Here is a 23,520-nt window from a genome sequence, read left to right as displayed (position 1 = left end):
GAAGACCAAACAACTCAGGAGGCAAATGAAGGAATCAAAATTACAATGAGCATGTTTAATGTTTTGTTATTTGTTTCACTTATTATTAAATTATATAATATATAGCTTTTGTAGCATTATATAATCATGTCAATAGAATGAATTTGTTGGCATAAAAGCACTCCAGACATTTCAGAAGAAAATAGGGAGAAAAGTCAGTATAATTTTGGTACTTTACCATCACATAGGACAAAAGTTAAGGGGATGGTTGCACATTACCCAATATGATAGTCAAAGATTGGTCACTTGAGAATAATCAAAACCACAGATAAAGGATTTGCCTTGTAGAGGACCCCTTCTCGTGGTTTGAATGTCAACTAAAGAATTGGGGTATAGTTCACTCATATGCAGATTTTAGACATAGAGCAAAGATTACCAGCCTACAATATACACGGACAGAAAAGGTAGGAAACAAGGAGGACCCTAAGAGAGACATACATGGTCACCCAGAGAAGAGGAAAGGGACAAGATCTCCTGAGCTAATTGGGAGAATGGGGGGAGGATAGAGGGGTTTAGGAGAAAGAGGAGAGAAGGGGGGAGAGGAGAACATGAGGGAGCAGGAAGATTGAGTCACAAGAAGAATAGAGGAGAGAAAGAAAAGAAATACCATAATAGAGGGAGCCATTATAGTTTTAAAGAGAAATCTGACACTAGGGAAATGTCCAGAGATCTACAAGAATGACCCCAACTAAAAATATAAGCAATAGTTGAGAGGCTGCCTTAAATGTCCTTCTCCAATAATGAGATTAATGACTACCTTATATGTCATCCTAGAACCTTCATCCAGTAGCTGATGGAAGCAGAAGCAATCACCCACGGCTAAACACTGGGCTGACCTCCTGGAATCTAGTTGCAGAGGGAGTGATAAGCAAAGGGGTCAAGACCAGGCTGGAGAAACCCACAGAAACAGCTGACCTGAACAAGGGGGACGTCATGAAACCCAGATTGATAGCTAGGAAATTAGCATAGGACTGATCCAGACCCCCTGAACATGGATGTCAGTTTGGAGGTCTGGGCAATCTATGGGGCCTCAGGTAGCAGATCATTATTTATCCGAGTGTACAAATGGACATTGCGAGTCCATTCCCCATAGAAAGATACTCTCTCAGCCTAGACACACAGAGGAGGGCCTAGGCCCTGCTCCAAATGATAGAAGATCCCCCATGGAAGGCCTCACCCTCCCTGGGGAGGAGAAAGGGATAGGTGGGGGGCAAGGGATAAGGGGAGAGAGAGGGAACTGGGATTGACATGAAAAACAAGCTTGTTTCTAAATTACATTTAAAAAGGGACAACTCTGTCAAACAAAACCAAAACAAAACAAAAAGAATGGGAGTACAGACTCCAATGTGTGGCTCTGCCTTCTGGAGAAATCCCTTCTGGTAGTTTGAATGTCAACCAAAAGGGAGTCAGTATAGAATTAAAGAGAAATCTGGCACTAGGGAAATGTTCAGCGATCCACAAAGAAGACCCCAACTAAGAATCTAGGCAGTAGTGGAGAGGCTACCTTTGATGCCTTTCCCCTATAATGAGATTGATGACTACCTTAATTGCCATCCTAGAGCCTTCATCCAGTAGTTGATTGAAGCAGAAGCAGGCACCCACAGCTAAGCACTGAGACATACTCCTGGAATCCAGTTGTAGAGCGGGAGGAGGGATGAGTAAAGGAGTCAAGACTGTGCTGGAGAAACCCACAGAACCAGCTGAGAGCACATGAATACCAGTTGTAAAGCTGGGGAACCAGCTTTGCACTAAACCAAACCCTCTGAGTGTGGGTGCCAGTTAGGAGGCCTAAGCAGTCTATGGGATCACTAACAGTGAAACCAGTATTTATCTCTTGTGCACAATAGGGCTTCAGGAGCCCATTGTCTATGGAGGGATACTATTTCAGCCCAGATACACCCCCAAATGATGTGACAGACTTTGATGACCCCCTTGGAAGGTCTCACCATCCTTGGGGAGTAGGTGGGGTGGGTGGCTTGGGGGATTTATGGGGGTGGGGCATGGGAGGATGGGAGGGTGAGGGAATGGGGATTGATAGGTAAAATTATTGTTTCTAAATAAAAAAGAAAAGAAAGAATAGGGGTTAAAAACTCCAGTATGTGGATTTGAAGGATGACCCCTTTCTGACATTCACTTGGAACTGAATCACTGAACACTAGCCAAAGGCATGCTGATAAAATAAGAAAACAGATTCTAACAAATCTTTTTCTACCATGAGTCAAATATACTTCCACCTCCTATTCAAAGCTTTATGCTTTAAATAGAATGAGAGTGTCCCTTAATGTCACCACTATTTGCCACTACAGATATTCTATAGAAGACTGAGAAACACCAGCTTCTATTTGCTTTCTAGAGTTTGTTATATGCATGGCTGATTTAGATAAATACCAAAATTTTTGAAACTCTGATGTACGTTACAGGAGCCACTGTTCATATAACTCATACTATTCTGGATTGTTCAAATCTTTATCAGCAGAGCTTTCATATAATATAAAAAGATCATTGATGCAGAACTTCCAGTTAATGACCCCCTGCTTATAAAGCTTGTTAAAAACCAACTAATGACTCATTTTGCTTATGTATTTATTTTCTTAATCAACAGACACTGAATGGGAAAAGCATTAATTAAAATGTCAGGAGAACTATGATACTATTACATCTGTTACTAACTTGATCTGTGACACTTCAAGGTCTTCTTTATCTCTCAAGGACTCAGCTTCCTCTGCTAATAATGCAAACACAGATGCCACTTTCATGCATTTGTGATATGCACTTAAAACATGCTGTAACATGGATATGGAAGATAGTACCTTCACTGGAGAGTAAAAGAAACCAATGAGAGTCACTTACTGAAGACCAAAATGAATCCAAATGTAATTGCAGAAAGACCCAACATGCAAGGATGGAGGGAGGGAAGGGAGAAAAAATAAAGGTAGGAAAGGAGAGTAGGGAGGAAAGGAGGAACAATTACATATGAGCTATCATGAGCGATAGTTGTAGTAAGTGAGGAAGCAAGGGATAATGAGAGAGAGAGAGAGAGAGAGAGAGAGAGAGAGAGAGAGAGAGAGAGATTATCTGTTAAGTAGTATAACCCTTTCCAGGCATTGACAGATTAACCAGGAAACAGCAAACAAGATTGTAGACTACTTCTCTTAGCAGCAAATGGGCTATTACCATTTTCACAGAGGTTAGGTGACTTGTTTTCTATGATAGCTTCAGATGCTGCCCAGTGATCTAGAGCCTGCTATTATTCAGTCATTGGCTAGATTGCAGGGACCTCCTTTTGAGTCTACCCATTGGTTCTTTGGTGTCTCCACTTATGTGGCTAGTCCCTGCAGTGGATAGTCTTCAGCCACACATCTGTCAGCCTTTGTTTCCCCTCTGATGTTGTTTCTCTACATTATAAGTGGTGAATTCTTTTTGTGACCCATTCCACATGCACATCTGTGATGAAATGTGTGTGTGTCTGTTTTGTATATGTCCATCTCTATATATGGGATTGCATGTTGAGGTCAGAGGTTGAACTGGGCATTTTCCTCCATCACTTTTCACCCTATTTTTTTAATCAGTGTCTCTCACTGGACTTGAAACTTACAAATCTGTGTAAGCTCGTTGTCCAGTTTGCTACAGGGTTCCATCTGTCTCTGTCTTCCAAACTCTGGGATTCAGGAGTGGGTGCCTCTGTACCCAGCTTTCTACATGAAAACCAAGGATCTGAACCAAGTGCTGGTGTAGCCAGTACTTTACTGACTAATCCCAAGACCATTTCAATAAAATCTTAAGAAAAGGAAATATAAGCATAGGATAATACATACAAAAGGATACAGGGCTGCCATGCAATCAGTATATCAAGAAAAGGAAAAAAATTCAGGCTCAGGAATAAAGCAACTCCAGTTACAATTTCATATTAGAGACTAATCTAATGAGCTTTCACTCAGACCCGATTTCCTTTACAGCCTTAGCAGCAGTGTCCTTCTGGATGAGATAATTGACTTACTGAGCCAGTGTTAACTCACCTGTAGCATGGAGAGGATCATTTCTGCTACAAGGTCGATTGGAAGATTAAATAAGATGTTTTGCAGAACACCTAGAATTGTTCCTGACACTCAGAGACTGCTTGTAAATGTTGAACCCTTCTCCACATTTTTGTGATCCAAAGAGAGTTCCTGTTACATGGCAAACTGAGAAGTGGCTGCCTTGTAACTAAAAGCAATGTGTTACAGATGAAAATTCAAAGTTTGGAAGAAGGAAGTTTCAGCATTGTGGGAGAATATGCCCAAACAAGTAAAATAAATGAATTAAAAGTCTATGGAGTCCATGAGCTCCCCTTTGTTCGGGTCAGCTGTTTCTATGGGAAACCAACATAGGACTGTTCCTGATCCCCTGAACAAAGATATCAGTTTGGAGGTCTGGTTAATCTATGGGGCCTCTACTAGTGGATCAGTATTTATCCCTAGTACACAAATGAACTTTGGGAGCCCACTCCAAATAGAGGGATGCTCTCTCAGCCTAGACACATGGGGAGAGTCTAGGCCCTGCTTCAAATGAAATGACAGACTTTGAAGATTCCCCCATGGAAGGCCTCACCCTCCCTGGGGCGCAGAAAGGCGATGGGATATGGGTCAGTGGGGATCAGGGGAAGAGGGGAGGGAGCGGGAACTGGGATTGAAATGTAAAACAATCTTGTTTATAATTTAAATAAGAAGAAGTAAAGAAAAAGTCTATGGAGACAGCTGGTCAAAATGGAGAAAAGAAGTGACCTTGGGGTACCCAGCCTCAATTGGTGTGTATACAATAGATTCCCTACCACTAAGGCTGAGAGAGTCACAGAAGAGGGGGATTAGAAAGATTATCAGAGCCACATGTCTGGGAAGTGGAACTCATGAGATCTCAACAGTATAGTTTTCTAAACAATGCCAGTGGACATGACAACATAGCCAGGGATATCCTAAAAGGTCCTACCTCTAGATGAAGGATCTTAGTCAATGAATGTCTGCTGAGAGAGGGGAACCAGTTTCCTGGGGAAACTTGGTGACCAGTTATCCTAAACACATGTACATGCAAAGGTGCTCAGTAGGGTATGGTGATGAGGTTTCTAATGAGGTGGCTAAGTGGCAGTATCTAGACTGGCATAGGCTATTCTGCAAGGGACCTAAATGTATTAAAGAGTCAGGGAGAAGGAAGACCAAACTACAAAGCCTTGAGTTTCTGAAGGCAGATGAGTTAAAAGATGAGTGGCTTCAATTCCCTTTCCCTGATGTTCTAATCACTGAGTCTTTGACTTGCGACCTCTCTGATTAATCTTTAATGTTGTATTGGTGAATCACTCATGAATTATGCATTTTCTTTTTCCCACATTTTTATTTCAACATAATCATTTAAAGAAAATTTAGGTCTAAAATTTTACCATGACATTATGTGTCTAAAAATTGTCATCTTTCCTTATTTCTCCACCATTTTAAATCAACCCCTTAGAGTTTGATACAGAAAAAAAAGTCTTTATTTTTAAGGCATAGAAAAGTGTATGATTGATTGAACATAATAAAAATATGACTGAATTTTGTTCCCTACTTTTTTTCACAGAAAAATCGACTCAGTGAAGAAATTATTGAGTTCGCTGTATACAAATGCTTTCAATTCTTCAACTTCTCTAATCACCTGCAGATAATACAAGAGGAGGGTACATGCCTGTTATCTCAGCAGTCAGGTGACAAACACAGGGGCATCATTTTAGGTTTGCATTCATCCTGAGTTATACTGTATGTTCCAGTCCAGAAGACCTGTTATAAGGAGACAATGTTTAAAGATATCAAAGAGGGAGAGTATACAGGCTTAATGCTCACATTTAGTTTTCAGCATTGTCTCAAGTCTATGAGAAAGCCAGCCTTATCTACAGAGCAAGTACCAGAACAGGCTCCAAAAGCTATACAAAGAAACAGTGTCTCAAAAAACAGAGAGAGAGAGAGAGAGAGAGAGAGAGAGAGAGAGAGAGAGAGAGAGATCCTTTATCAACTCTTATTGCAACTAATTATCAACAGTTTAATGTGTCTCATGGGGAGTGGCATTATGTGAAATGAATAGGACTTGTGGCCTTGTTGGAATAATTATGGCCTTATTGGAAGAAGTGTGGCCTTACTAGAGAAAGGGTGTGGACTTTAGAATTTCAGAAGCTCAAGCCAGGCCAGTGGCTCACTTGCTATTCCTGCTGCCTGCCAATCAAGATGTAGAACCCTAGGCTCCTTCTCCAGAACAATGTGTGCCAGAATGTCATCATGCCCCACCCCATGATAATTGACTAAACTTCTGAACTGTCTCACTCAAACATTTTCCTTTATAGGGGTTGCTGTGACCATGGCATCTATTTGCGGCAAAAGGGTACTGAGACACTCCTTAACTAAATAGAGGTAGAGTAGAACAGAACTCCCTACTTTTGCCTCTTTTATTGATTTCACACTTTGCCAAATTAAGAGTCTTCCGGGTCTGCAAAGTAAGAAGCAAACAGTAAGGAAATCGAAATGTTTCCTGTCATCCCAGGATTCTACCATCCCAGTGCTGGATACTTTTCATAACCTATAACTGTTTTCACTGATTCTTGGCTGCCTTATCTAGAGAAACCCATGCCACTCCCCTCTATCTGTGAACCCCACCATGTGGATGTTGCAACCAATTCTCCCAGATACTGTTTCTAGTTTGACTTCTGTTATGATGAAAATGTATTGGGAGTTCAATAGGTAAATTACATAGAAGGACAAAGGAGGCTTGATGTGAAAAAAAAATCATTTCAAGTCAGTAGCATGATATAGCCCAAGAAGAGAAGTGAGAAACAGGGTTGAAGGGCAGCAGAGGACAACCAAAGTCATGACAGCCATCTCTGCAGGACTCACATCTCAGGATCTATTTAGATCTCATCACATATCTCAGGAATCTATTTAGATCTCAACAAACAATATCAAACTGCTCTTACCTACAAGTACAATACAATGAGAGAAAGAGATTTTATAAATAAGAGAGCTGACTGGGTGTTATCTCCAAAATATGAATCCGGGGGCTAGGGTAATAGGTCAGTGGGCAAAGTGAATGTCACTCACATCTTTGCATCCCCAGACGAAATAGCACATTTCTGGGACCCACATGCTCCCACATGTCAAAAGAGGTTTGACAAAGGAGACTAAGAAGGCCCGTGGCCAGCTCTCTTGGTGAACACAACAGCAAGACTCTGCTTCAAATTAGGTGGAAAGCAAGAGCTGACACTGGAGGTTGTCCTCTGACTTCGATATACATGTTCTGGCATGTGTGTGCCTAAATTCATACACATAAACAATATCTCTCTCTCTCTCTCTCTCTCTCTCTCTCTCTCTCTCTCTCTCTCTCTCTCACACACACACACACACACACACACACACACACACACAGAGCAATACATACATACACACTAGAATTATATATGACTCTGATTTTATTATTTCCTGTCTGGAATACTCCACATTCCAGATGAAATTACAGCCTTCTTGTAATGAAATGGAAATTCACAATCTATTCATTCCTAGACTTCAAGCAACATCATTTATTATTGCTATGTCTTCTCATGGCTTTAAAGAATAAATCACTTGAAGTGATCAATAAATTGTTGTCTACTATCACGATGAACTTGCTATGCTGCCCTTGGTCCAAACCATGTGCATTTTATCTCTCTTCCTGCTTTGCTATTTACTCTCCATGTTCATCACTCTACCTGCTTATCACCTGCTCATCATTAGATTATAAATTAGAATATACCCAAATGCCTGCACTGTACTCTAAGGCCCATGTTGATCAGAGTCCCCCAAAACTCAAAAGTTTCTATAAATTCTTACATATACCTCATCTATGCAAGGAGTTATAATCACTAATTTATTATATGTATCTCTTTCTTAAGGGATAGCATAGAGCAAGAAAAGAGATACCTTAACAGAGGGAGACAGTATAGGTTTAAAGAGAAATCTGGAACTAGGGAAATGTTCAGAGATCCATAAAGATGACCCCAACTAAGAATCTAGACAGTAGCAGAGAGGCTGCCTTTGATGCCCTTCCCCAATAATGAGATTGATGACTACCTTAATTGCCATCCTAGAGCCTTCATCCAGTAGCAGATGGAAGCAGAAGCAGATACCCTCAGCTAAGCACTGAGCCATGCTCCTGGAGTCCAGTTGTTGAGAGGGAGGGGAGGATGAACAAAGCAGTCAAGACTGTGCTGAAGAAACCTACAGAAATAGCTTACATGAACTAGTGAGAGCACACAAACCCTAATTGTAATGCTGGGGAACCAGCATTGGACTGAACCAAGTCATCTGAAAGTGGGTACCAGTTAGGAGGCCTGGGGAGTCTATGGGACCTCTAACAGTGGAACCAGAATTTATCTCTAGTGCACAAATGTGGAGCACTTCTGGAGCACATTCTCTATGAAGGGATACTATTTCAGCCCAGATACATGGAAGAGGGCCTAGGCCCTCCCCCAAATGATGTGACTGACTTTGATGATCCCCAAATGGGAGGCCTCACTATCATTTCAGAGTGAGTGGAGGGGCATGGGAGAGGGAATGGGGGGATTTATATGTAAAATATGATTGTTTCTAAATAAAAAAAATTTAAAAAAGGAAAAATATTTCCTCTGATGACAGGGCTAGTATCATGCTAACCACTTCCCTCAACACCCAAGAACCCTTTGTTGGTAGATAACATGCATGCAGAAAACATTTGTTTAGTGAATGGAGCATAAACACAAATATGTTTTATAACCTTGGCACTACAATTTTCTTCTCAATTTTTTATATTTGTGATGTGAGTGTGAGTGTGTTTGTGTGCGTGTGTGTGTGTGTGTGTGTGTGTGTGTGTGTGTGTGAGTGAGTGTGTGTGTGTGAGTGAGTGTGTTTGTGTGTGTGTGTTATGCAAGTGGGGGAACAACCTGTGGGAATGGTCCTCTCCTTCCACACCATGACTACTGAAGACTGTACTAAGACCATCAAGCAGGGCAGCAAGCACTGCACCTCATGAGCTCTCTCACCAACACCTCTGACACTCATTTTCAATATGATCATGAGAATGTTTCTTATATTTGTTGAATTCTTCATTCCATACCATAAGTGAGAATAAGTAGGATCACTTTGCAGACTTAACAGTAGTTGCAGGAAATGGATGAACATGGTGTGTGCTCAGAACTCATTACATTACTTTGTTTCCTAGTTGCTTTTCCTTCCAGAATACCAGGGAGAAATCACTCATTTCACATATCTTTAGAGCTATGGCATGCCTTGTCAGTGCCTACTAAATTCTAAGTTTCTCCACATGTAAATGTGAATTGACAACCCTACCATGTTGTTGAATATATACCAAGTCTTTATGCAAGACTACTAATAAGAGACTGGTATACATATTAATATCAACCTTATATAAATAAAAGTGGTAAGAGTATATGTATACAATTTTGATATCTAATGTAAACCATATATATATATATATATATATATATATATATATATATATATCACATGAGATATCTGTATATCGTATTCATGAACTATATATGTATATGTGTACACAAACATACATAAATCTAGATATATATGTACATGTGTATGAAGACAGTTACATGGTTCTTAAAAGAAGACATCCGAAATATCAATTACCTACTGACATTGACCAAAGGTGACACTATCACCTTTATGTTGAGAATTGCAGTTCCAGTTTCATTCTCTGTTTTGCTATTTCATATGGGAAAGCAGTGTTTTCCATCTAATTACAGTACTTGGCCCAAAGCATGGACTGTCCCCTTGCTCACTTCTTAATTATCCCATCCATTACATTTTAATTATCAGTGTTCACCAATATTCAAGTCTTTCTCTTACACCTTGCATTCTGTTTCTGCAAGAATAATGGGTTTTGGGGCCACAGCTATATTGCTACTCTGATTTCCTATGACTTCTAGAAACAATAAATTCCTATCAGTGATTTCTAGCAATTAGTTGATTCCTATAGTGTCATTTTTCTCACTTTGACAAATATCAAAACAACCATGAACATGAAATCAGTGACCCAGTGACCATAGAGTTCAGGCAAGTTCTACAATGTGTGTGTGTGTGTGTGTGTGTGTGTGTGTGTGTGTGTGTGTGTGTATGAGAGAGAGAGAGAGAGAGAGAGAGAGAGAGAGAGAGAGAGAGAGAAATCTCCATATTGCCTTGTATTAGACAGATGATATGTAGAAGATTGATATATATATTAGATATACAGATATAGAGAGCTAGGTAGAGAGAGACAGAGAGTCAGAGAGAGGTGATAGAATATATGTCTGGAGAATCTAGGCCCTGCAAAAAATAAGTAAAAAGAGTAATGGAGGACACTGAAGGAAGTTTGATTCATAAAAGAAACTCAGAAATTTGTAAAGGAGATTTTTAAATAAGACTGCAGTTTTGCCCTTTACCTACAACTAATGCTGATCATCTACTATAGCTTTGAAATTTACCAACATTGTATTAATGAGAGTAAAAGAATGCATTTCCATGAGTACATTAACTTACTAACTGCACACAATTGAACCTTCTACTACATATAGAAAATAAGATTTTTTTTCATTCATTTTACATACCAACCACAGTTCCCACTCTCTCCCCTCCTCCCCCTCCCCCAACCCACTCCCATCCATTCCTCAGATAGGGTAAGGCTTCCCATGGGGAGTCAACAAAACCTGGCACATTCAGTTGAGGTAAGACCATCAAGGCTGAGCAAGGCATCCCACCATATGGAATGGGCTTCAAAAGGCCAGCTCATGTACTAGGGATAGATCCTGGTCCCACTGCCAGGGATTCCCCAAAACAGAACAGGCTACAAAACTGTCACCCATATGCAGAAGGCCTGTTTAGGGAAAAATCAGAACAAAAGTGTTTAAAAGCCCTCTAATTATTCAGAATGAAAATTAATGAGAAGAGAGGAGAAACAGTTAGCCAATGAAGGTATGTTCACTGTGATGATGCCATTGTAGAAATCTGTGTTCATACATACCCAGTGTGTATATGAACTACAAGGAATCTAAGTGTTAGATAACTCACATAGCAGGACAGGCTGGACATAAGGTAAATGGCCATGAAAATAGAAACAGGAGGACTCCAAAACTCCTATGAAGCCAGTTACCCTAATGCCCAAGCAAGGTAAAAAAAAAATAGCAAAAATAAAAGACATTTTACTGATGAACACTGATGTGAAAATACTCAAAAAAGCTTGTAAACCACACTTTCATTCCTGACTACTTGCTGTCACAAAACCATCAGTTCTCATATTCTATCTCACTGTTAACCTGGGCATTCAATATGTCCAGTATTCATTGAATGAATCCTATTTTCTACATACAATGCTACGTCATATTTTCTTATCCAATCTACACCATATATCCATGGATGATACATGTTTTTTTTTTCCTGCAAGATCCTTCAGATTTCATAATAAGATACATATGTTTAAGTGTGATCCAGTTATATGGACGATGATATTCGTATTTGCTTTACATAGGATATAAGAACTAATTTTACATCACAGCAATCATCAAAAGTGAAACACAGAAGTCAATTATTCTACCGTGTAAGTAATATAGTATCCTTCAAGGAGAAAACAGGTTGAGGTGGATTCTTCCAGGTGGAAGAAGCATTATGAACACAGATATCAAAACTGAGAACTGATACATAAAGAGAGAGCCAACAAGGTTAGAGGATCCACTAACATTCATTAGGGAGCTGAGAGGAAATAAGTGTATAGGCAGGCAGAGGAGCTGTTAATTATAATAAAAATGGCAGAGCTAGGATTAGACTGGAGGTAATATTTGAGATGAGTAAAGACAAATATCCTCAAGAAAAAAATAGTAATGGTATATAGCAGACAATAATAATATGCATGAGGAGCTCCCTGCTCCCTGAATCTGGTAGCACCCCACTCTTCCATCCCTTTCCAACAACCGATCCACAACGAGTGAGGAGACTACCAGGAGAGGCAAGACCATCCAGAGTTGTGGACATTGAATTCCTGGCCCCCACACACCACTGGGTCACAAGAGGAGATAGAGAGACCACACATGCACCCACTAGAAGAAGATATGGGAAGAAGACAGAATAAGATTTTGCTCAAAAACAGAAAGAAAAATATGACAAAACCAGAATCTAGGGACTCCACTCCAGCAGGATCTGAAAAGCCCAACACAGAGCATGAAGATGAGATGGACCTTAAAAATTATCTCAGCAAGATGATAGAGACCTTTAAAGAGGAAACAAGAAAATCCCTTAAAGAAATAGAAGAAAAAGCAAACAAAAAATTACATGAAATGGAGGAAAAGACAAACTAAAAAATTCAAGAAATAAACAAATCTCTTAAAGAATCTAAAGAAACCCAAGAAAAAACATCCAAACAAGTGAAGGAAGTTCTTGAAACAGTTCAAATCATGAAAGCTGAAATACAACACAATAAAGAAAACACAGAATGAGGTGATGCTGGAAATGGAAAGGCTGGATAAACCATCAGGAACTAAAGATGTGAGTATTACCAATAGAATTCAAGAGATGGAAGAGAGAATTTCAGCTATTGAAGACTCGCTAGAGGATATACATTCATCAACCAAAGTAAACCTCAAGTCCAACAAATCCCTAACACAAAATATCCAGGAAATATGGGACACCGTAAAAACACCAAACCTAACAATAATAAGTGTAGAAGAAGGTGAAGAAACACTGCTCAAAGGTACAGAAAACATATTCAACAAAATCATAGAAGAAAACTTCCCCAACCTTCAGAAGGATATGCCTATGAAAGTACAAGAAGCTTACAGGACACCAAACAGACTGGACCACAAAAAGAAGTCCCCCTGGACACATAATAATCAAAACACCAAATCTACAGAATAAAGAGAGAATATTAAGAGCAGCAAAGGAAAAAGGCCAAGTAACATATAAAGGCAAACCAATCAGAATCACACAGGACTTCTCAATGGAAACTCTGAAAGCCAGAAGGTCTTGGATAGATACCCTACAAGCACTAAGGGAGCATGCATGTCAACCCAGACTACTGTACCCAGCAAAACTTTCATTCACTATACATGGAGAAAACAAGATATTCCATGACAAAAACAGATTTAAACAATACATATCCACAAATCCAGCACTACAGAAGGTTCTGGAAGGAAAACTCCAACCCAACGAACATAACTACACTCACAAAAACACAGGCAATAGTAATCTAATTTTACCAAACACAAAAAGAAACAGGAGGGCGAAATCCACACACAATGACACCACCAACAATAAATCCAAAACAAACAAGAACCAATGAACAATGGACATTAATATCCCTAAATGTCAATGGTCTTAACTTACAAATAAAAAGATATAGGCTAACAGAATGGATACGAAGAGAGTATCCATCCTTCTGCTGTTTACAAGAAACACACCTCAACTTCAAAGACAGGCGATACCTCAGAGTAAAAGGATGGGAAGAGATTTTCCAATCAAATGGGCTCAAGAAACAAGCTGGTGTAGCAATCCTAATATCTAACAAATTAGACTTTAAACTAAAATCAATCAAAAGAGATGAAAAAGAGCATTTCATATTCATCACAGGAAAAGTCCATCAAGATGAAGTCTCAATCCTGAACATCTATGCTGCAAATACGAAAGCACCCACATTTGTAAAAGAAACATTACTAAAGCTCAAACCACACATAAAACCACACACACATATAGTAGGAGACTTCAACACCCCCCCTTACACCACTAGACAGGACACCAGACAGAAACTTAACAAAGAAACAAAGGATCTGACAGAAGTTATGACCCAACTGGGTTTAACAGATATCTATAGAACATTCCATCCAAACACAAAAGAATATACCTACTTCTCAGCGCCACATGGAACCTTTTCAAAAATTGACCACATAGTTGGAAGCAAAGAAAACCTCCACAGTTACAAAAGAATTGAAATAACCCCCTGTATCTTATCAGATCACCATGTATTAAAGCTAGAATTCAACAGCAATACGAATTGCAGAAAACCTACACACTCGTGGAAAATGAATAATACCCAATTGCACCATTCCTGGGTTGAGGAAGAAATAAAAAAAGAAATTAAAGACTTCCTAGAATTTAATGAGAATGTAGACACAACATACCCAAACTTATGGGACACTCTGAAAGCAGTGCTAAGAGGGAAGTTCATAGCACTAAGTGCCCACATGAAGAAATTGGAAGAAAGTCACATTAGAGATTGACAGAACAACTGAAAGGTTTAGAGCAAAAAGAAGCAAACACACCAAGGAGGAGTAGACACCAGGAAATAATCAACCTGAGAGCCGAAATCAACAAAGTAGAAACTAGGAAAACAGTACAAAGAATCAATGAAACAAAGAGTTGTTTCCTTGAGAAGATCAACAAGATAGACAAACCTCTAGCCAAACTAACCAAAATGCAGAGAGAGAGCATGCTAATTAACAAAATCAGAAATGAAAAGGGGGATATAACAACAGACACTGAGGAAATCCAGAGAATCTTCAGATCATACTTTGAAAACCTGTACTCCATAAAATTGGAAAATCTAAAGGAAATGGACAGCTTTCTGGATAAATATCACTTACCAAAATTAAATCAAAATCAGATAAACAGTTTAAATTGACCTATAACCCCTAATGAAATACAAGCAGTCATCAAAAGCCTCCCAACGAAAAAGATGTCTTCACTGCAGAATTCTACCAGAAATTCAAACAAGAGCTAATTCCAGTACTCCTCAAACTGTTCTGCACAATAGAAGCAGATGGGTTATTGCCAAACTCTTTATACGAGGCTACAATCACTTTGATACCCAAGCCACACAAAGATATGACTAAGAAAGAGAACTACAGACCGATATCCCTCATGAACATCGATGCTAAAATACTCAATAAAATATTGGTGAACTGAATCTAAGCACATATCAGAAAAATCATCCAACATAATCAAGTAGGCTTCATCCCAGGGATGCAAGGATGGTTCAACATATGAAAATCCATCAACGTAATCCACCATATAAACAAACTGAAAAAGAAAAACCACATGATCATCTCACTAGAGAGAACAAGAGTAACAGGAACATATCTAAACATGATAAATGCAATATACACCAAACCAATAGCCAACATCAAACTAAATGGAGAGAAATTCAAAGTGTTTCCTCTAAAATCTGGAACAAGTCAAGGCTGTCCACTCTCTCCATATCTCTTCAATATTGTACTTGAAGTTCTAGCTAGAGCAATAAGAAAATAAAAGGGGATCAAAAGGACATAAATTGGAAAGGAAGAAGTCAAACTTTCACTAGTTGCAGATGATATGATAGTCTACATTAGTGACCCAAAAAACTCTACCAGGGAACTCCTACAGCTGATAAACACCTTCAGCAAGGTAGCAGGATACAAAATTAACTCAAAAAAATCAGTAGCCTTACTGTATGCAGATGATAAATCCAATGAGAAAGAAATCAAGGAAACATCACCTTTCACAATATCCAAAAGCAACATAAAATATCTTGGGGTAACACTAACCAAAAAAGTAAAAGATCTGTACAATAAGAACTTTGAGACTTTAAAGAAAGAAATTAAAGAAGATACCAGAAAATGGAAAGATCTCCCATGCTCTTGGATAGGTAGAATTAACATAGTAAAAAATGGCAATCCTTCCAAAAGCAATCTACAGATTCAATGCAATCCCCAATAAAATCCCAATACAGTTTTTCACAGAGAGAAGGATGAGAGATACCATATCAGAGGGAGCTACTATAGGTCCAAGAAGAGATCTGGAACCAGGGAGATCTCCAGAGACCTACAAGGATGACACAATCTGACAATTCAGGCAATGGTGGAGAGGATAACCTAAAAGTCCTTCCCCTAAAATGAGATTAATGACTTCTCTTTATGCCATCCTAGAGCCCTCATCCAGTGGCTGATGGAAGCAGAGACAGATATCCACAGATATACACTTAGCTGAAATCGGGAATTTAGTTGAAGAGAGGGAGGATTGAAGAGCGAAGGGGTCTGTACCAGGTTGGAGAAACCCACAGGAATAATTGGCCTGAACAAGGGAGAGCACATCGACCCCAGATGCTGTCTGGGAGGCCAGTACAAGACTGATCCAGACCCCTGAACATGGATGTCAATAAGGAGGCCTCTGCACTCCAGGGAGCCTCTGGTGGTGGATTAGTATTTTTCCCTGGTGCAAGAAGGGAGTTTGAGAGTCAATTACATGTGAAATGTTACACTCTGGCCCTGGACACATGGGGAAGGGCCCAGAACCAGCACAGGAAGATTTGGTGGACTTTCCAGAGCCCCCGTTGAGGGCCCTACCCTGCCTGGGGAGTGGTGGGTGGATGGGGTGGGAGATAGGTTGGGGTGGTGGAGGAGGGATGGGGGTGAGGGGAGGGAGAGGGAGAAGGGACTTACATGTGAAACAAGCTTGTTCCCTAACTAGAACTAATAAATAAATAAATAAATAAATAAATAAATAAATAAAAGATTAAAAGAAAAAATAATAGTATGCATAAAGAAATGAAGGATGCAGAAATCTGTGATGCAACTGATGTGGTACAAACAGTGTAGTGAGGACATCTATCTACACATCCCTATGCAGAGGCCCTCATTGGGATGGAGATTATGAACTGAGACTGAGCCTAGGCTTTCAGAAAGGGGGGGCAACTACTGAAACACCCAAGGTAAAATGATCAAGTCTAGGACTTACTCAATAGTCACTGACAGTTACTATATTATAGCCCCATTGTGACTTACTATAAGTGGTTTACTTTAAGAGCTATGCTTTCCTAAAAGTTATCAGTTACTAAAACTGGAAGGAAAAGAAAGTAAAAAAGACAGCAAGATGAAGGGACATTTACCTTATCTAAGATGACCTGAAAGTAAATTTACAGTGGAAATTCTGTAATGGGATAGAAACATGCAGCAGCACACAGACAATGCTCATTATGAAATAGAAAGATACACAAATGGAATATGGAAAGATTAATAAGGAAGGTTCAACATAAGGTAATATAAAGATGTATAAAACAACATGATAGCAAAGAAAATCTAAAATTTTGGAATTGGGTACATTTAAGATTAAAATTATATTTATCTGTATATTGATAAATTATCCATTAGATACTTCCTATCATTTACTATTTTCTTTTGTAAAAGTTTCTTTAAAGAAATCACTTTGCTTCATTACTGTTATTTATAGTTGACAAGTAAGAAACAATGTAATCTTTGGATTCATACATTATTTTGAATAATTAGATGACACCCAGTGATACACCTCCTCCAATACAGGATACACCTCCTAATCCTTTCTACACAGTTCCACCCACTGGGGACCAAGCATTCAAATATATGAGTCCATGGGGCCATTCTCACTCAAACCGCCACAGCAACAGAAAGTGTGAGTTTCTCATGCACTGATGTATTCTCAATACTTAAATGGAGTGGATTTCTTACAATAAATAATCAATAATCAATAGTGGTTGTTGGCAGTTGGTTAACGTGGCCCTAAACCCATGTTTTAGCCAAAGCCCTAAAGATATGTCTAGTGTCAATTTATGTTTCAAGAAAATTATAATACAGAATTAAAAGAAATTCTAGAACAACATTCCTAATAAATGATGTCTGAGATGGATAAAAATTTCAGTGCAGAATTCCCTACCACTGGAAGTATAGATGCTAATAATTTTCAGTGAAAACACTGGAGCAGAGACATTGGGGTCCAACCTTTTATCAAAGCAGTGAATACAAATGACCTTCATTTTTGAATCTCAATTAAATAAGTTTGTCAATGTCCAGGAACATAACACCAAAAACTATAAAAAAATAAAAATTATTAAATGTGAATAAAAGTATCTGCTAGAACATCTGAGTCAAGAAGACAAAAAGATTTTAAAAAAATCAGATCAAACCTAAGACCAAACTTCATGCTACACCTGAAGTTAGAGCACTGATTTGTAGTTGCTAAGACAATCATTACATGGCCAGAAAAAATGGCCTTCTTTAATGGTTGCCACTCTCCACACTCACTCAAATGATGAAATGCCGTCTTTGTTTATTGCAGCATGTCCAAAGTCACCATGCAATTTCAGCCAGTTAGTGTGCCAAATTCCATAACCCTGTCAGCCACAAAAATCACTCTCCATAGATAGATCATATGAATGGGCATAGAGTGTGACCAGGTAACAAAATTGTTCCTATTGCAATGACTTTCATACAAGCCCTTTTTGAAATGGCTAATTTAAATTCATGTTCCAAGGAAGTCATAGATGTTTTGGTGACAAATACATGGATTTTAACATACATATTATCACTGTCTCCAAAAGTATTGTGAGGTTTAATTACAAATCAGACACACTATTTGAAGAGAGAGGGGTAAAGAATTGTTTTGTAAAATAGTGAAGCAGAAAGATATCTTTAAAATGGAACACACCATCTATTTATTGATGACTGATTGATTTCAGAATGTGCATATGTGAGTTCACATGTGTGTAGGCACATGTGTGTGCACAGGTGCAAATATGCAAATATGTGTATATGGGTATGCATATGGTAGCCTGAGATTCACATCAGTAGTATTTTTTAATGTATCTTCAACTTATTCTTAAGACAGTGTCTCTCACCTGAACCCAGAACTTTTCCAGTACTAGTCCAGCCAGCCAACTTGCTGCTACATCTGCTCTGCATTTATGTAGGTTATGAGGATTTGAACTGTGGTCCTCACCCTTGCCCTGCAAGGGTTTTATCCACCAAACATCCCCCCAGATATTCATTACTAATTTTCTATATCAAGCCCATCTGATCCCAAGAACAAACATCTTACCAAATATTAATATGAGTTATCAGAAATTCTGCATTCTATTTAGGGACAGCGCCAGTTGCAACATAATGGTAAATTATTAGTTCCCATGATGTGTTGCATGGATTATGTGTGTAGGATCTTGATGTCTTTAGGAAATCCAAAGAAAATATTTGAACTTAAAATACCTTCTCTTATAAGGAGAACTTTTCAAACAAATAAATAAGTTAGAACTTTTCTTAGACATTTCTTCAGTTGTTTTAAAATAAAATAAATAATACATAAAAGTTACAAGATTCCCAATAATCTAGTGTATCTTCTCATTAACAATTTAATCCTTTCCATTGTTTTCATAAAAATTACAAGTACTTTATATAAAGTTAATAGTATCTTACATATGATCAAATTATAGGGAAGAGGTAAGTGTGGTACAGTAATGACTCAGTTTAGGTTTTATTAAAATACTAACCTTCCCATTTCATATGTTATTTCCCAAATGACCTGGGATAAAGTCTTTATGTTATCCATCCCTTTATGTCTTTCCCATACATCTTTTCTGGATCCATTCCCTAGTTCCTCTTGAATACTGTAACTGACAATTTACAATCTTGATTTTGTCTTCTAGTTTAAGATATTATAACTCTCTGCCAAGAATTAATATACCTCCAAAGGACTGTATCTAGATTGTCTTGGATTGATTGGCAGATTAAACAAAATTGACTGAATGTTTACTAGTTAATCACTGAAAAAGATGAGCATGAGAGCATCTCTCCCAGATGCCTCTTTTGGTGGTGTAGAGACTTGCATGGAAACACAATCATTCTCCTGTGTTACTGCCAATAGAATTCAATTAGAACACTGTCCCAGGGTAATGACATTAAAGGATCATTGTGTGTTGTGGAGGCACAATAGAGACTTGGAGAGGGGGCATTTGCACTGAACCTTGGAGACATAGTAAGAACTTTTAACAAGCAAAAGCAGTCATCTAGAGAATTCTGTGTAGGGAAAAATATGATCAAAAGCATCAGTGATGGAATATGCTATGTTGTTGGTAGATTTCTGAATTACTTTCTCTGTCCAGAAAGACAGGTGAATCAAAGAGTAAGATAACACTACAAAGTTTGTGTTAAAAAAAATCAGGTGTATGAGTGGGACAGCACTCAAAAAATAAAAAACCCAGATGCCTACAAACTGCATGAACAATTGACAGACTTGACTATTTTAAATGTGATTTTCTGGGGAAAATGTTTGTGTCAATGACATAACTATATAAAGAATAGAGTTATATTTTTAAAATGAGTGTTGAAAATTCCTTCAGATTAATGTTTGTTTTGTGACTTGAAATCCTTTCTTGAAATATCACATTCAGTTATACATTCAAGGGGTAAATGGAATTTCATATAAAAGTTGTATTACAAAGTTGATAATTTTGAAGTTCAGTATGGTCAGTCAGTTTTCCACCTTTGTTTCTCATAAGTACATTCAGAAAACAAACAATACTAGGATCCACAATGGTAAACATAACAACCAGTTTTAAAATCCAAATATTACAAAATGTGATGAAACTAGAAAATGTAACCCCCCTCCATTGCTGCAAGGTAGACACCAATAATTCATTATTTTAGACTAAAAATAGCCTAGGTGAAATGATTAAATAAATTAATCATCTCTCAAGCTTCCAAAAAGCTAGACAAGATTTAGAAGTTAGAGTCCCCTATGTACCAAGAGCTCACAGACTTTATTAGACACATTTGTCTGTTTAATAAGTGACACAAGCCAAGTACAGGCTCATCAATATACATTTATTTTAAAACATTATCCTCAGTCAGTTGGCCAACATTTGCAGAGGATACAAAAGCTCATTCTAAAGTATGAATGACCTAATTCCATGACAGCTAATATCATCTTTTGGATAGCACTTAATCTTTTTGTCATCTCTGGGAAAGTAATGTTATCCCATGTATCATTAGAAAATGCAAGTTCATTGAATTTAAATGGTACAGCTCCATAATGAAAGAGCTGAGACTTAAACACATTGAATTCATAGACTAAAATCAGTTTCTTTTCCTTAAACATAACTATCACTTCTTCCAGAAGTTACACTGTGCATGATAAATACATAGAGTCACCTACTGTATTTGTGGTGGAAACTGTCTAATAAGAGAAGCAGAAGGCATCATAAGAGTACAAGAGTCTTTATGCAGGAAAGGACTGGCATTCAATTATGAGAAAGGCAATTATGATGCTCATGATATTTTTTAATGGTCTGACTTGAAATGAAGTAGCAATAGTTCACATTAGAATATACCTGATTGCATTTTTTTTTCTGTACTAGATGTGACACAAAATTTAGAGCCCAACAGTAGGATTGGTCTCTGACTTGGTTTTACTATTAAGTACTGTTCATCATTCACTAACCTCTTCTGCATGCTATCTACAATGTCACATGATATTATACCTCATTCTGCTTAATCTTCAAGTTCCAATTCCTTTGTATTATATCTTCTAATGTCCCCTTCCCTGTTTTTACAGATAATCTGAGGTCAAGGGGTCTAAAGAGCTTGTCTCAGTTAACTAAGCTATTGATAGAACTGAAAATCCATCACAAGGCATTCCTCAAAAATCACAGCCATGCACCTCAAGATAGTTACAGTATGCTGGGCTCACTCCTTAATCCATCCATGTCTCTGCTTATACTTTCCACTCAGAAGCCAGAATGAAATGAAAACATTCTAGTGAGAATGGAAAAGTGAACTAAAAATGTCAGGTAGAGACATTGTTGGTCATGGAGCTTGTCATTTTTCATCGTTAGAAAGAGACAGAGAGAGGGAGGGGGAGGGAAGAAGTGGGGGAGAGGGAGAATCACTAAGTATCCTGGTAACATTGAGCCCTATGTTTCTCCATTTTTTATTTTAATTAGAAACAAGATTGTTTTACATGTCAATCACAGTTCCCTCTCCTTCCCCTCCTCCCCTGCCCACCCCCAACTAACACCCTACCTATCCTATCACCCTTTCTGCTCCCAAGGGACGGTGAGTCCTTCTATAGGGGGTCTTCAGAATCTGTCGCATGCTTTGGGATAGGGCCTGGGCCCTACCCAGTATGTCTAGTGAGCCTATGTTTCATTTCTTCTTTGAGAAGACTACACACAGTGGAAGAATTCACTGCCACAAACCTCTTGGGAATTCAATCACAAACCATGTGACTTCCATCAATCTGTGAACAAAGAACAAGGAGCACTTCGTTGAACAGAGAACTAGGCAAGACTTCTTCTGTGGCTGGGACAATGGTTTGAGGTCCCTGCATAGATTTTGTGTCTCTGTTCCTTCCTCAGAAACTCCTGCCTGATAATTGTGCCTCTGTAGAATGTCACCAAAAACAATAGCATCCCTGTCTCCAACATCCTAGAAATGGGGCTAGTTATAGAAAAGTCTGCTTACCTCCTGAAGATAGGATGGAATGAAGCCAAGAAGTGAACACACACTGATGGTATACAGCTCAAAGACAGAAACTGAGTTGTATGTCACAGGCATGGGTAAGTAATGATTATTGCTTGTCTCAGTTAAAAATAAAAGAAAGGCAGTAAATATCATGATATATATATTGAGGATAAAAGATTTAGAGGAAGCTGATTACCATCCTAAGGAATGTAGGAGCTACTCCCAAGCTTGTTGTAAACTTGCATTGAGCTTTGCCAAGAGCTAACTCTAGAATTTATAAATTGAATGTATATGTTTTATCTATCTATTATTTTATGATAAAAATATAAGAATAAAATGACATATCAACTATGAAGTTTTAGTATTAAAATAACCACCCCATCTTCCCGATTAATGGAACCCTGAATGATTTTAGCAACTAACCTTCAAATCTGAGTACCTGGTAGTTTCACATGCTTGATTACTCATTGTTGTCATTTTTCTACATTGTTCCTAGGTTTTTCTCCCTTTTTGTGATCCAATCCAAGAACTAAAACTGAATATACTACATGACCCAGCTCTCCTTCATATACAAAAGAGACAAAAGCAATGATTTTAAAGAAATACCTATAGGCTTATCTTTATTAAAATACTATTCACAATAGCCAAGGCATGTCATCTATCTATCTGTTAATGTGTAATGAATGGATGAGAATATATATATATATATATATATATATATATATATATATATATATGGGGTAGGGTTAGGATTTGAAAATATAGAAGCCTGTCATTGATAATAAGTTGGATGGAACATGGAACTGGATGTCATTATATTAATTGAAATAACCTGGGGACAAAAAAATAACAACTGGTGTCTATTTTTATGTGGAAGGTACAAAGTTGTTAACATAGGAAACAAAATATTAGAGGTTACTGGAGACTCTCAGGGGAAACACAACAAGTGACTGGATAAATGGACCAAGATGTAGGTATATAAAAAAATTCCTCACATTGCCCTGCTATATATGAACTATAGAATGACTCCATTTACTACACCATAGTATTTTATAAAGACCATGAAGAGAAGAGTTCAATGTCCCACAACACAAAAAAATGTAATACATTTCCTTCTGTCATTTGTAATAAGTTGTATAATTTATATCCCCATTACATTTGGGGCCCCAAATCATCACCAGCATTTATTT

General features: G+C 38.2%; 1 long non-coding RNA gene across 2 annotated transcripts in view; it reads right to left on the bottom strand.

The window, feature by feature from the left end:
- Positions 1 to 5,516: 5,516 nt before the first annotated feature.
- Positions 5,517 to 23,520, bottom strand: part of LOC103161500 — an 86,462-nt gene continuing 68,458 nt past the window's right edge. For both annotated transcript variants that reach the window (XR_003486982.2, XR_003486981.2), the window contains one exon: positions 5,517 to 5,819. This is a non-coding gene — a long non-coding RNA (uncharacterized LOC103161500). The remainder of the gene's footprint in view (positions 5,820 to 23,520) is intronic.

This window comes from Cricetulus griseus, chromosome 7 (genome assembly GCF_003668045.3).
Source record: "Cricetulus griseus strain 17A/GY chromosome 7, alternate assembly CriGri-PICRH-1.0, whole genome shotgun sequence".
NCBI lineage: Eukaryota > Metazoa > Chordata > Mammalia > Rodentia > Cricetidae > Cricetulus > Cricetulus griseus.
This window is presented reverse-complemented; position numbering and strand designations above follow the sequence as displayed.